This window comes from Cavia porcellus, unplaced genomic scaffold (assembly GCF_034190915.1).
Source record: "Cavia porcellus strain 051 isolate PalLab524CR breed Dunkin Hartley unplaced genomic scaffold, mCavPor4.1 scaffold_19, whole genome shotgun sequence".
Lineage (NCBI taxonomy): Eukaryota > Metazoa > Chordata > Mammalia > Rodentia > Caviidae > Cavia > Cavia porcellus.
This window is the reverse complement of record NW_026947502.1, coordinates 10,872,012-10,886,588: the sequence shown is the minus strand read 5'-3', so window position 1 is coordinate 10,886,588 and position 14,577 is coordinate 10,872,012.

Sequence of the window (14,577 nt, the reverse complement as noted above, 5' to 3'; positions counted from 1 at the left end):
GGGTGATACTTTCAGCATGAGGACTTGGCTGTGACCGGATTCCTATATTGGAGTTTTATGTATCATTTTATTTGTAAATATTATCATTCAACTAAACTTTTTTTTTTTTTAATTTGAAAGCCACAGTCATTGTTAATGCTTTACTGAAAACAGGAAGAGGAGGTGCCTCATGCATAAAAGCCTTCTAATAAACCCTCCTATCACTGCCTACCTTTCTGCAGAACCAAAGCAATGTGCCCATCTAGAAAGAGGCCAATCTAGATTATGCTCTCTGTTTAGGATACAGCTCTGCTGTAAAACCTCAAGCCCAATTCCTAGATTGTAGTGCTTATCTTGAAAAGTAGTGACAGAAACCTTTAGGTGATCTTGCCCAGCTTATCTTATCCAGGATAAATGGGTAACCTGTGTACAGCCCTGTGTCCAAGAACCACCGGATAGCAGCTGAAAGGAGCAGTTGTGTTAGGAGTAACAGAACGAAGACATGTGGAACGAAGACATGTGGGCTGGAGCCTTCATGTGTGGACCCATGATACACAAGCAAGGAATCCCATGTCTACATATGTGACTTATTTAGCATTCTCTGGAATCAGTGAGTACTTTCAGAAGTGTGATTCCACAGCTGTAGGAAGATGAGACTGCTACCTGGACATGTCCTTCTCATAAGATTTGCAAAAGAAAACCAACAAAGAACCTTTGCACCATGTCTCTTTCACAGCCATCTTTTTATGTGTGCCTAAACATTCAGGGAATCCCAGGAGGCTGGTCAGGAACCAAACGAACAGGTATTTCTACGAAGGTTTCTTGAGAGTTTCAGGGCTTAACAAGACTTCTAGGATACAAAGGCATTTTATAAACACAGGTTTGTACATCATAGGTATGATTCTCCACAAAACTCTGCAAGGTGCAGTTATCTAAATAGACCTGCAATTTCAGGTTGACAAAGCCACACAGGAAGATGTACCACCAGTGGATAACCACATAAGTGGACTACATTTTGTGGCAATGCCATCAAATAAAAATGCTTCACATTTTTCTGATTACAATGTAAACCAACAGAAGGACCCAGCAAGAGAGGAAAATTACACTAGTCAGTAATTTACTCAGGAAACACACAAGCAGAATTTAAATCGGATTTGAAGTGAACTAAAAATTGCCTTTTCCAAAGTTATTTCCTTGTGTAAAAATAAAAGCTACTTCTGAAATTATTTTTCAACACATACTACATGTAAGTAACCCTGCCAGATAAATTATACTGGATCATATAGATGAGTAGTTTTCTTTAAATTCTATATTTCATTTGGTCAAATGCTATATGCTAAAAAATGCTTAAAAATAGCAATTTTTTTTAGATGGAGGAAATTGCTTTTATAAAGTTTCTCTATAATGTTAAGTTGCAATAATTACATCAAGTTGTAAAATTATTATGTGACACAGATCTTCATGTTTATTAAAAGTATACAGTATCTTGGATGCCCAAGGCAATGCTTTGTCATTGTAATACACAGGTGGCCTAGAGGAGGACCCTGACACATGTACCTTTCATGCTTGTACATTTCCTTCCAAACCTCACACCTTAAAGTTCTGCATCTTAAAATAAAAATGGACAATGGGAAATTTCCAACTCAGGGGAAGACAACGTAGACTGGCAACCTAAAAAGGGTTACCTCTAACAGAACTTTCAAGAGTCAATAACAGGGTGCTAGTTTTTCGAAAATACATCTCCACAGTGTCACCAGATGGCACTTGGGGACATAGATACATTCATGATGATCCTAATTCTAAATAATCCTGCCAATGGGAAAACATCATCTGAGATTCAAACACATGACTTATTTCTCTGGGAAATGATGCATTTGTAGAATGAAGATTAAATATAATAACTTCTGCATGAAGTAGTTGCTTGTGAGGCAAGAAAAACAAATTACTGAGTAATATCCAAGGATTCACTTAAAAAGAGAGGACCAAATACTAAAACATTTTACTTCCCGTTGCTTTCTGAGGCCCTCTGTTCAACAGTGCACTCCCTGAGGCAGCTCACAGCTGAGACCAATGTTTGGTCCTCTCTCCCCAAAGTGGCTTGCAATAAAATATGAAAGACATGGGCATCACTTCTGCACATCTTCCAATCTTAACATCCACATGCAGAAGACATGCAGCTTTCCAGTGCTTGACGGATCCACAGCCTGCACTTTCACTCTAGTGACAGGAAAACAGAACTGATAAGAACAAATACTCTGCTTTCCACTACTCATCAGCAGTGTAACCTCCAGCTTTCTAATGCATGAAATAGGACCAAGAGTTGTATTCACCATCTCTGTATGTTGGGAGAATTATTACTTACAATGTTCTTACCTGGGTATTAAGAACACTCAATCAGTACTAAATAATGATTCAACAAAGATTATTTATGGGTATGTCTTTTTTTTTTTAATTTTTATTTTTATTAGTCCATGGCAGCATATAATGATTACATTCATTGTGGGAAGTTGGGGGGCTGGGGATTTAGCTCAGCGGTATAAGCGCCTGCCTTGCAAGCAAGCAGTAGTGAGTTCGATCCCTGGTACCGATAAAAACGAAAAAGACAAAAAAAAAAAAAAAAAAGAGGGGTCTGGGGGTTTAGCTCAGCGGCATAAGTGCCTGCCTTGCAAGCAGGCAGTCGTGAGTTCGATCCCCGGTACCGATAAAAATTTAAAAAATTAAAAAAAAAAAAAAAAAAAAAAAGAATCCATTGTGGGAAGTTGATACATATTTTAATTCTTTATCTGCTTCCCCTCTTTTTCCTCCCCTTTACCCACATCTCTTAGCCCCCTTTCCTTTTGCAAAAGATCTCCCTGTTTCTAGCTATCTATCTTTCATTTTGCTTTTTAATGTATTTATATTCTGGTCTTCTCGTATATGAGAAATAATGTAACAGTTAAGTGTTTGTGTCTGATTTATTTTACTTAATATTATGATCTCAAGGTACATCCATTTTCCCATAAATGACTCAAGTTTCCCCTTATTTATGGAAGACTAACAGGCCACTGTGTAAATATACCACTTCCTCTTTATCCATTCACCTACTGATAGCTTCCAGGCTTCCAAGTTTTACTTTCTTTCTTTCTCTCTCTCTCTCTCTCTCTCTCTCTCTCTCTCTCTCTCTCTCTCTCTCTCTCTCTCTCCCTCTTTTTTTTTTGTACCGGTGATTGAACTCACCATCTTGTGCTTGCAAGGCAGGTGCTTATGCTACTGAGCTAAATCCTCAGCAGATTTAGCTATTATGAGTTGCACTGTTATAAGCATTAATACATGTGTCCTGTAATGTGATGCCTAACTCTTTTGGGAAAATAAATAGCAGAGAAATAGTTTGATTGAATGGACTTCTAGTTTTTATTATTTTTCAATATTTTTAGTAGGACTACTTTCCAAACATTGTCACATACTCAATAAGCTTTTACAAATTTAAGACCTTCCCAAATCATAGCTAATATAACTTCACTTGCTATTAAACATACGAAAACACCATGTTAATGCAACACACAAAAAAATAAGTCTATAATTATGCAAATAATAACCCTAATCTTAAAATCTGGATTCTTGCTGGAATATCAAGAATATAATATAAAATTACCTTCAAGTTATAAGTATAAGGTGTACATGAAACATAAATGACTTTTGTGTTTATTGAGATCACATCCCCAAATAGCTTATTATGTATGTGTGAATATTCTACAATCGAAAAAATAATTCTGAAATGCAGATCATTTTTGTTCTCATGCATTTCACATAAGGGACACTCAATCTGTATATACAGCAGAGCTACCATTTGTTAGCCTTTGATTTTCAAATCCCCACATATATAAAATTAAACCAATGATCACATTACACAAACCAAAGAGACAGGACACACTGCTAACTTTGAAACTTTTAACCTAAACAGATCACTGAAAGGTGATACACAAGGACAGCACATCAGACAGACAAAGCTAGTTGAGAAGTTCTCAACCGCACTCCCTTGTAGGACTACTGGAAAGAAATATGGTCTTGACTCACCTTGTAGAAATAGGAAATATTTTCAAGCCTTTTCCCTAGGAAGGAAACATTCTTACTCTCCTGTGCATTACCAGATAACAGTTAGGTAACTGGGATGAGAGGCACAGAGGTACGGAGCCAGCTCTTGCTAAGGTGTACTTTGTAAGAAGCCAACCCAAGTATCAACGCAACATGGCCTTTCAGGACCAGCAGCAGCACTGCAGAGTATAAGACTGGGCTACAGGGTCAGAGGGCTGAATCCCAATGCAGGCTGCATCCACCAGTCTGTGTGGGCATTAATAAGCTAGGATTTTCTCACCTATGGATGAGAATGACACCTAGTGATAGCATGAGGATTAGCCTCAACTCAGCCAAGTGTTGAGTTTCTGGCCATGAGTACCAGTCAACACAAGTTCATAGGTCTCAGTCAAATTGGTTCAGCATTGTGAACTTTCTTGTAGTAAGACTCTTTTGACACTGCACATTGACCTAATTTTACAGTGATCATTGTTGTGGTTTGTTTACCTGTCCCCTCAAAGCCTCATTCAGTCATGGAGGCAACTGAATCTAGCATTTTGATTGTTTCACTGCTTAGCACTGGGATTAGCGATGTGAGTGCTGTGTCTGCCCAGTGGTGGAGCTGATTTACCGTGTAATGGTGGGAAGAAGACATGTCTTTCCCTCTTGCAAGTTTGTGACTTGCTGTTTGCAGCCAGCCATGAATGGCTGCCATGCCACCCTGCTGCTTGGAGCTAGCTGAGTATGGACTGAAACCTCCAACCTGTAAGAAATAAACCTTCCTTTCCCTAACTTTGGGCATCAGGTATTTGTCTCAACTACAAGAAAGAAAAGTAACCAAGATAATCTTTAACACACGTACAAATTAATTCCGCATTCAGAGTACATTTAAGGGTAATAGGACAGGATAGCATGGTTAGCTCTGTCTCAAAAACGGAGAAACCCAAGCTAATTTGGTGTTCTCCTATCCCAAAGCTAGTAATTAGCAAGACCAGAACTTGATTTGAAGAATATTGACCAGAATGATTTCCACTCAGAATAACCTTTACTTTACAGAGTCTATAAATTATCACAACTTTGCAAGATATGGCCTTGCTTCCTGCCATTAATGGGGAAAATTACAAGTTTTCATCTTTCAAAGTCCAGTTCTTGGAAGAGGTGAAATGTGCCAGCACAAAAACAACACTGTACACTTGCATTGTTCAGTGTTAAGCTAAGTGGTTTACATGTGAGACCTTATTCACAATACTCCAATGAGAAAGGCTACTCACATGCCCATTTTCTAGATTATGAAATTGAGCTACCAGAAGATCACTGAATGTCTCAACATCTCTCTGTCAGATATGAAACAATTTAGACACAGTCTTCTTAGCCTCCAGAGTTCTTAATTCAAATGCATTTACTGTGGTATATTTCTAGCATGTAATGGGCCATTCTGATTTCCTCCTCTAAGATAATCTCTATTAAACTCCAGAGAGATGCACAGAGTGAAAATCATGGGGCAGAGTATATCTTCTAAAGATGGTCACTATCTCCCATTTCATAAACTTTTGCTCAATATGTTCGGTATTTCTCCCATCTAGTGGTAGAACATCTGTCTCCTTGTGCTGTGAATGTTTATTTTCATCTATTGCATAGGACACAAATCATGCCATAGGGCTTCATGGCTAGAGCATAATAGTGCTGGCCATATCTACTCCAATGACTTAACCACTGTGCTGTAAGGAAGTCCAAAGCAGCCTCCTATGTAGCAACCACATAGAGAATTCACAGCCAAGACATGCCAACAGCCAATATAACCACAAAGTGGAGACACGTTCAGCCCGCTTTCAGTGTCCTCAGAATTCATGTTAATCAGGTATAATAAAACTCAAAGACACAGAAATTTCTTTTATGAAGGAAGAAGCTTATATAAAGAAATTCCTAGAACAAGGAGATCCAACCCCATCAGGGTTGTTCAAGAGGCAAAAGTAGTAAGGGATTCACACGGGCCTTTCTGTGGATTTCCTGGGCAGACACAGGTGAGGCGTGGAAGTTAAGTGTAGGATACGTAGGTGATTCCCACCCCAGTCATAGAGTTTACCTTGCCCTTCCGGTATTCTCAGGTGAAGCCCAGCAATGCATGGCAGAATCCACCCTCGCTCTGCCCTCCATGACCCACAGAACCAAGAGCATTCTAGTCTGGCTGTTTCGTCTCACTAACTTTCAGGATAGCTTGTTCTGCATCAGAAAAGAACTCTTGTAAAGCTTTTGTCTTGAATGATGATAATTTCAATCAACTCTAGTTCATCTTACCTTGCAAAAAGGGGAATTCTTGATTATGCTATTTCTCTGGGAATTACATTTTCACCAATTAGTGCTCATGTATGATATGAAAACATGTGTGTATCCTATTTTTTTCTCTGCTTTCAGGAACAGTTCTCATAGATTAGCGATGCTAATTATTTGATGTTTTCATGAAATTCATCTTATTAAAAGAGAAGATATGAACTGCAGTTTCTAAATCTGCACCACCAGAGGCAGCCCCAGTGAAAAACATATATTCCGACCTTCCTTGGCCAAAGGAACAGAGTTGCAGTCATTTGCACTACGTGTACAAAACCAGAAGAATTCTCTACAGTGTGCACAAGACAGGAAGAAGGAAGGAGCAACGTGTTAAAAGGTCTGCCTCTACCTGATTAAGTTTGTTTTTCAGGAAGAAAAACCTCTGGCTTTAATCTGAAAATAGTATGCAGCTTACATGAGGAAAAAATTATGTATTTTGTGAGAACACAATGAAAATTCAAATTCAAAGGTGCATGCCCATTTGAAAAGAGAATCTGAGAGCTTTGAAGAGTCAAACACAAAGGAGGTAGAAAAATGACATAACAATCCATTGTGATATATAGAGAAAAATGAGACTAGGTAAGAAAATAACCAAGACAGAAAGCTGAACCCTCATTTTCCTATAGTATCAAAAACATGGCCTCCGGAGAGTTTGGAATACAACTGCCTTTTAGGAGAGTAATTTTATGTGACAACGAAACATCCTTGAGGACTTTCCCTTAAGTAATAAGAGAATATCAAGGCCCCAGCCAAAGAGTCGTGACAAAGACACAATAATGTGCAACTTGTTTTAGTCCAACACTGTCAGTGTACACTTTACCCACGAGTTTTAGTCACAAAATCTATAAATTGCTTTAGAGGCAAAATAAAAAATATGAGTCAAGGGTGACTGCATAGCATTTATGATTCTCTCCATATTTAAAACTGTCACTCAACAATGCTTTATTGATCAGCTCGTAACCACAAAGCACTGTGACTTGAGTTCATTCCAGTCAACACAGGCAATCATCCTGGAGGATACAGCACTCCCTGGAACTGAGGTGAGGGCCATTGTATGCAAAAGCAGTCAGGAGATTTGTTCAGTCAGCACATGAGCTGAGACTCTGCTGTGTGCCAAGACTACGTAGGATCTAGGGATGAGAATTCTCCAATCCTGGAGCCCATTAGGATCAGTAGAGGGTTGGGTTAGCGGCACCTTCTGGCTCCCTCAGGGTGATGGATACCTATTTAGAATATCAGTCCCTGATATTTATCCCTTAGGAAGTATGTGGATGCATTCGTTTTGTCTTTTGTCTTGAGGTCTGGCCACTGTAGGAGGGGTCTGTCTCCCCGACAGGTGCAAGGTGTTGGTCTTCTGCACTGGTTTGTTTGGGGACCTATCCCTTCCCATCTGCCCATAGACCTCTTCTGGTATCCTCTGAATCACTAAACTGTGTAAAGCCTTCAGACTGTTCACCTCAGCATTTCCTTCCTCACCTGTGATCCAACTCTGCCCCTAGCTGTAGCACTCAGCTGGAGCATAGTCCATATGGGGCTCCAAAGATGAGGTCATTCTCTGCCTGGGCTGTGTCATCATGAGGTCCATACCTTCCATTCATCCACCACTGTTATAATTGGAATAGAGGAACCACTTCCTTGCTGCCTCCAACAAATTATAAATTTCCAAGATCAGCACCAAAGATTTCACTATCAGAATTTAAAATAGTCCCTAACCTATTAGATTAATAATAAATATAATGGATAACAAACATGAAAAATCTTTGCTCTTCTCTCAAAGAAATTTCCCACTTGTTTTACACGGAGAAGTTAGAATTCTTCTATCTCTGGAAAACTTTTCCTGACCTCTACAGAAAACCTCCCATCTTGTAGACTGAGAAACTAGGTACAAAAAGGAGATCTAACACACTTCCTTAAGGACAGTGCCTAGAACACACCCTGACACCATGGTAGGAGCTCAGTAAATTTCCAGTGCACTCAGCACATGGTTTGCATTTTTTTTTCTCCTGAAGACAATGAGAAACCATGGATGATTTTTTTTTTTTATAAGACCATGTAGGCGCCAGAATTCAAAATACGTGTTTGTCTTCATGGACAACATTTTTAATGCATGAAGAAACAAGCATAAAGACAAAGAATAGCCATAAAGCTGATGATCATCTTTAAAGAAACCATCTCATAGGTATTTTCAGCATTCTATAAATAAGAGAAAAAGGAATTTTCTGAAGGAAGGAAGGTGCTAGACATAATTGAACAGAGTTCTAAAGAATGCTCATCGTCACACGGAGCATCACCTGCAAAAACTAATCTTTACTTAAAAGTGTATGTTCTTAGGTATTGTTCCCTTTCTCCTTTAGCACACTTTACAGTCTTTTTCAGTTTCTTGATCACACTTTCTGCTTCTCCCTGAGCTGGGAGGTGGGGGTCACATCTCTGAAACACTTTTGAAGGCTGCCTGCTTTTGGTTATGAGCCTTATTTAGTGTGAACTCTTTGAGTCTCAGTTTATACTCAGTCCCCTGCTTTGCTCCACTGTTTAGAAAAACAGCTAGACCCTAAGATATTAATGTGCCACTCCTAGGAATCTGCCTCACCCTCCTAGGTACAAGCAAGCTACACAAAGCACTGAGAGCCTTTAAAATGGAACTTCAAAGTTGCGTATGATTTACTGTTGTGGGTATGTGGGTGTGTGCTGATGCTTGCGTCCACTGTGTACCTCTATGATGGCATCTGCGTGGCTCAGACATTGCTCTGAAATGAATAGTGCTTTATACCGAGGCTACACTTTATACCTTCAAAGCATTTGAGCAGATACCATAAAACAGAATAATGCTACAGACCACAGAGATGTCTCAAAATATAAACTTGAATCATGGGACATTAACATTTTTCAGGAGAACTCGATAAAGTGCAGCTTTTTGGGTCCCACTCTGAACTACTGAATCACAAAGCCAGGCAAGGGTTTTGCAATCCTCTAGGTGACTCCGAGACATGCTCAGGCTTCAGAATTCCTGGCTTAGGAAAAGAAGCTTGCCCAATTAAGGGTGATTATGATTAAGAACAAAGAAGACAGCCACATTCACCCACATGGATGATGTCTTCTCTACGGCCTCCAGTAAATTATTCAGCCACATTTGTTCAGTTTCTCAAATGGAAAATGGGATTAATTAACAGTATTTATCACAGAGGTTTGCTGCAAGACTAAAGTGATACAATATATGCGGCTCTTGGTGCCAGTAGCATTCAATAAATGTTAGAAGTTATTGAAAAAGCAGATCCATTAAATATAGACTGGAAATAATGCAAAGCTATGGGGCTAAGAGAGTAGAAAAGTCATAATCTTATATATGACTAAGGAAGGACAAACATCAACAAATAAATGATAATGCCTACATTCATTACAATGTTAAGTCTCTACTCTTATCTTTGATTCATACAGAAATCGGACAGTTCTCCTGAAATAAGACAACTGTCTGCAACATCATAGAAGATAATGTGTGTGTTTTCCTTATGTAGAAATGATAGCAACAGAATAACCAAGGACTGTTATATCTCTATTTTAAAACAATGCTGTTAGGCTTTTAAACAGTTTTCCATATGTCATATTCAGAAATCTTGTGGTTGCCTTGTTCCAGGAGCATTACTGACACTAAATGCATCGTTGTATCTTTAGGAAAAATAACACAGGTATGTTTTTGTACAAAACAGCTTAGGGGAGAACAACACTGTCTCAGAACTGCTCAGAACCCTTAGTTTAAAAATCAGTACATCCTCTCAATGGTGCAGTTTGGAAGCCAGCTTTTTTCACTGCATGGAAACAACTCAGAGGCATTCTTGCTGGCTCTGACAGCTGTTGTCTCTCATTTTCAGCCTGACACAATGAGTTTTAAGGCTTCCAGGCTGCTGCCCAGAAGTGGTGGCAGGGCCTGAGTAATTGGTTTGGAAGAGTGAAGAAATTGAACAAAAAGAAGGAACACACTTTGGTCTCATTTTTATTCTCAAGCTATCAGTTTGGCACTTATTTATTCCTGGTACACTTCCATAAGTCAAATCATTGTTCTTCATATTGGGAAACATGCAACATTGCTTCAGACCTGTATGCTACACAGCCTGCAGTGATGAGATGAGACAGGTGTGTTGGCATGGCCGATCACACAAACCTTGCTCACCATTTTTTTTAACAGTAGGAAGAATCTACTGAGAGAAAGAAAGCTTCTGTCTAATGGGACCCAGAAAGCAGGCTGCACACCAATCCTACTTCTCAAAGGTGTTTATTGAGCAAAGCTGCAAGGTGAGGTGGGTTTCAGGTAGGACAAAACTATATTTAATCAAGAGAATTACAAGTACAGTTGCTTAGGTAACATTGATCCAATGGAGGGCCAATCATAGGATGGATATGAAGTGGAATAAAACTATGGTCAACCAATAAGATTACAAGAATAGTACCTTGGCAATACTGATTAAATGGGGACCAAATGGGGAAGCAAGTCACGGCAAGTGCAGATGAGTCAGAAAAGGACTTTGCTGGAAGGGGTGGACTAAGGAGGTTTGGTCCTCCACTCCCAGGCAATTGAGGTCTAGAGTATCAATCACTGCTCTTCATCCCTAGGGGAAGTGTAGGTGAATAGTTCCTCTTTGTCCTGAATTCTGGCCTTCAGTGATCAATCACTAAGTAGCACTTTTTAAAGGTGGATTATTCCTGCTTCTTCATAAGCAGAAAGCATTCTAACTATACTGAACTGCATTTATTTAAAGCTACATTATCTATTTACAGAATGCAAAATAAATTTCACTGCCTCTGAGTCCTGTGCTATTCTTCCAATAACAGGTATTGGCAATTTGCATATTAAAATTCCACTTGGCAATGCTTGAGTACAGTCTTTGATTGGAAAGCAGATTCTAGGAGTGAGAGAGTAAATGACAAATTTAACCTAATATGATAGAAAACAAGACAATGACACAAATTGAAAACAAAAGTTGGCAAGAGATGGACCAAAGGCCAAATGAACTAGTCACTTATTTTTTTTTTTTTTTGAAGTCTATGGGCTAACGATGGTACTTTTTTCCTTTTTTTTTTTTTTTTTTTTTTTTTTCCCACAACATTGGGGATTGAATTCACGCCTTGTGCATCCTAGACAAGCACTTTATCACTGAGCTACAGCTCCGGCTCATTCTTTTCTTTAGAGATAGGATCTTACTATATTGTTCCAGCTGGCCATGGATTCTTGGGCATAAGCTGCCTTCAACCAGAAGTAGCTAGGGCACAGCTGAATACCACCTCACCAGATTTTCAGTCGCAAAAGGATGAAAACAAAGTACACATAGCATTTCATAACTCATGAAAAGTAAATTAAATTAAAATTGCAGTATAAATTGCATATAAATGGCCAACTATATATATATATATATATATATATATATATATATATATACAGTTGGACATTTAGTGGAATACATTGCTTGCAGCTACTTTGATACTGTACTGACAGAGATCATATATTCTACAATGTAAAAAAAACTTATTACCTGATTGTTTATGTAAATTTCATCAATCCTTGAGTTAAAGCAATAGCAACTAACTTCAGTGTGCTCCACATATGCTTTAAGTCCTCAGATGGACGTTTTTGCGTAGGGTAAATGGCTTGAAAAGTTAAAAAAGAATCAAGTTGTGTTATGTGCATGAACCCACTCCCTAAATGAATGTAAACTGCATGCACTGCAACCATACACTATGAAAACATATGACAAAATAGTTACAAAAGCTTCAAATCACACTGGACAAAGAAAAAGAGCACATTGGCAGATGGTCAGTGTGTAAACATTCAGTGATCCTACATCTTTAATAATGGGAAGGAGCAGGCAGGCGCACTGGTTCCACCATTCTTTGATAAAATTCCCACTGCCACCAGGAAATAAAACAAAGGTGCTCCTCAAAAACTATAACGTTAAAAAAACCAAACCAAACCAACGAAACCTGCAACACTTAGAATTCATCAAAGGTGAATCTCCTGAATGCTTCCTATGTGCCGTGTGAATATGTATTATTTCACGCACTTCTCACAAGAATCCTGCGATACCATTATTTTTTAAAAATGTCATCAGTACGTGTTTGCAGTACATGCAGCTTACAGTCAGTTTGGGGAGTAGATACATGTACATATCACAGCTGGATTCTTTTTCTAATTCCATCCCCTTTTCCTCTCCTCCCCTTTCTCCTCTAATTCCCCTCTCCAATTTTTCACTCTTCTTGACATTATTAATCTTAGCTCATGTTGCAGCATATATTTATACTGACTGAGGTCATTACGTTCCTACACATGGCATATCTTTATTCCACTTTTTTCTTTTCCCCTATCTCTTCACCACTCACTCTTTTTCCCCTTGGACCACTTCCCTGTTGCAAGAGACAGTAGAGAATATCATTACTTTCATTCCCATTTTAACAAAGGAGGAAATTGAAATGTAAAGAATGTAAATAACTTGTCCAGTTACTAATTAGGGCTCATGTTTACCTCCTACAAACATCACTTAAGTTTGAAAATATAGCTCATTTTATTGCTATCATACTGAATATCAATCTGCCTATTGGTCAGTAGAACATCGGAAAGCAAAACATGATAGAAATTGTAGCCTAAAGTCAGCAAGACCAGTTAAGAAAAACAACACACAAGCTGTGGGGGGATCTACTAGTTACCTGCCTATTTTCTAGCTCCTGCTTATTTCTGCTAATAAAATCTGTCCTCCCTCCAGGTGGCTGTGTGGGTAGGAGAGACACTTTCCAGATCTCCCTGATAGAGAGACCTAGGGCTCTAATGCTGGCCAAGGAGATATGGGTGGATGTCCGCTGGACCTATCTGCAGAAAAACAGTTTTATTACTCCACTGAAAGGAACTGATGTGACTGGCCTACTCCTGTTTTCTCCTCCATGCTATAAAAGTGGATGTGATTATCTGTAGCACCTTTGGCTTCTACGAATGTCACATTTAATTTGGTTTTTCAGTAGTGGGGATTGAAACAAGGATCTCGCCCATGCTGGGCACACACTTAGCCGGTGCTCTACATCTCTGGACTAAATATTTTAATTTTTATTATTTTCCTGATTGACTCGTTAAGACAGGGCTTTGCTGAGTTGCCCAGTCTGGACTTGACCAGCTCCTGCCTCAACCTTTCAAGGTGCTGGGTTTATAGGTGCGTGTCACCCTACCTGGCATGAGCATGACATTTTCAGGCTCCATGTGGATGACAGCATGTGATAGTTCCTGTTTAGTGCCTGTCTCCTTTCACTTAACTTAATATCCTCAAGGGTCATCCATGTTGTTGCAAATGACTGAAAATAATTCTTTTTACAGATGAATAATAGCCCATGGTCTATACATAGAAATTCAATATTTTCATTTTAAAAAAAGTACATGAGGTGTTTTAGCTAAAAAATATTTCTTTATTCCTGAGACAAAATACATGACATCCAAAGTTAAAGGAGGGAAAGTTTATTTATCTCATGGTTTATAAAGGTTTCAGTCTAAGACTGGGTGGTTCCAAGGCGGGGTAACATACAGCAGATGGTGCTTTCAGGGAAGAAATCGTCCATGGTAGGCAGATGGTTATAAGGCAATAAAGGTCACTCACAGAGCCTTTTATCCTTTATATCTTCTCCAGGCTACTGAGGGTGCAGCACTCACGCCTTAATCCTAGTGCCCTTGAGCCTGGTACTGCACCATGAATCAATCACAGAGTCACACATTCTAGATCTTGCCACCTCTGAAAAAGCCCCATCTTTGACTACATGAGGCTTTGGAGGGACATCTAGACATAAGCCATTACATGAGACAATGGCTATGTTAATTACCTCACATTAGCCATTCCACAATATATACATACTCAAAACACCATGGTATATATCACAGACAAACTTTATTGACCAAATAAATTAAAAGACTATTCATCTGGGTCTAGTAGGAATGCTTAAGGAAATGAAGGTCTCAGAACTCATGATGGAGACAGACTTTTTTACCAAAAAGTACATTTGCCAGAAAACTTTCCTATCATTATACTCTGGAAAACAATGAAAAGTAACAATAATTTATGCTCTCTAGCCAAAAAGATCTGGGTTTGGACTCATGTTCTGCCCTTTAATCACTATGGAAGTGACAAAAGCCACTGTCCATCCTGCTAAGCCTAGGTCTTGATGTTTAAGGGGGAAATAACGCCAATCTTCTAGGGCATAGGG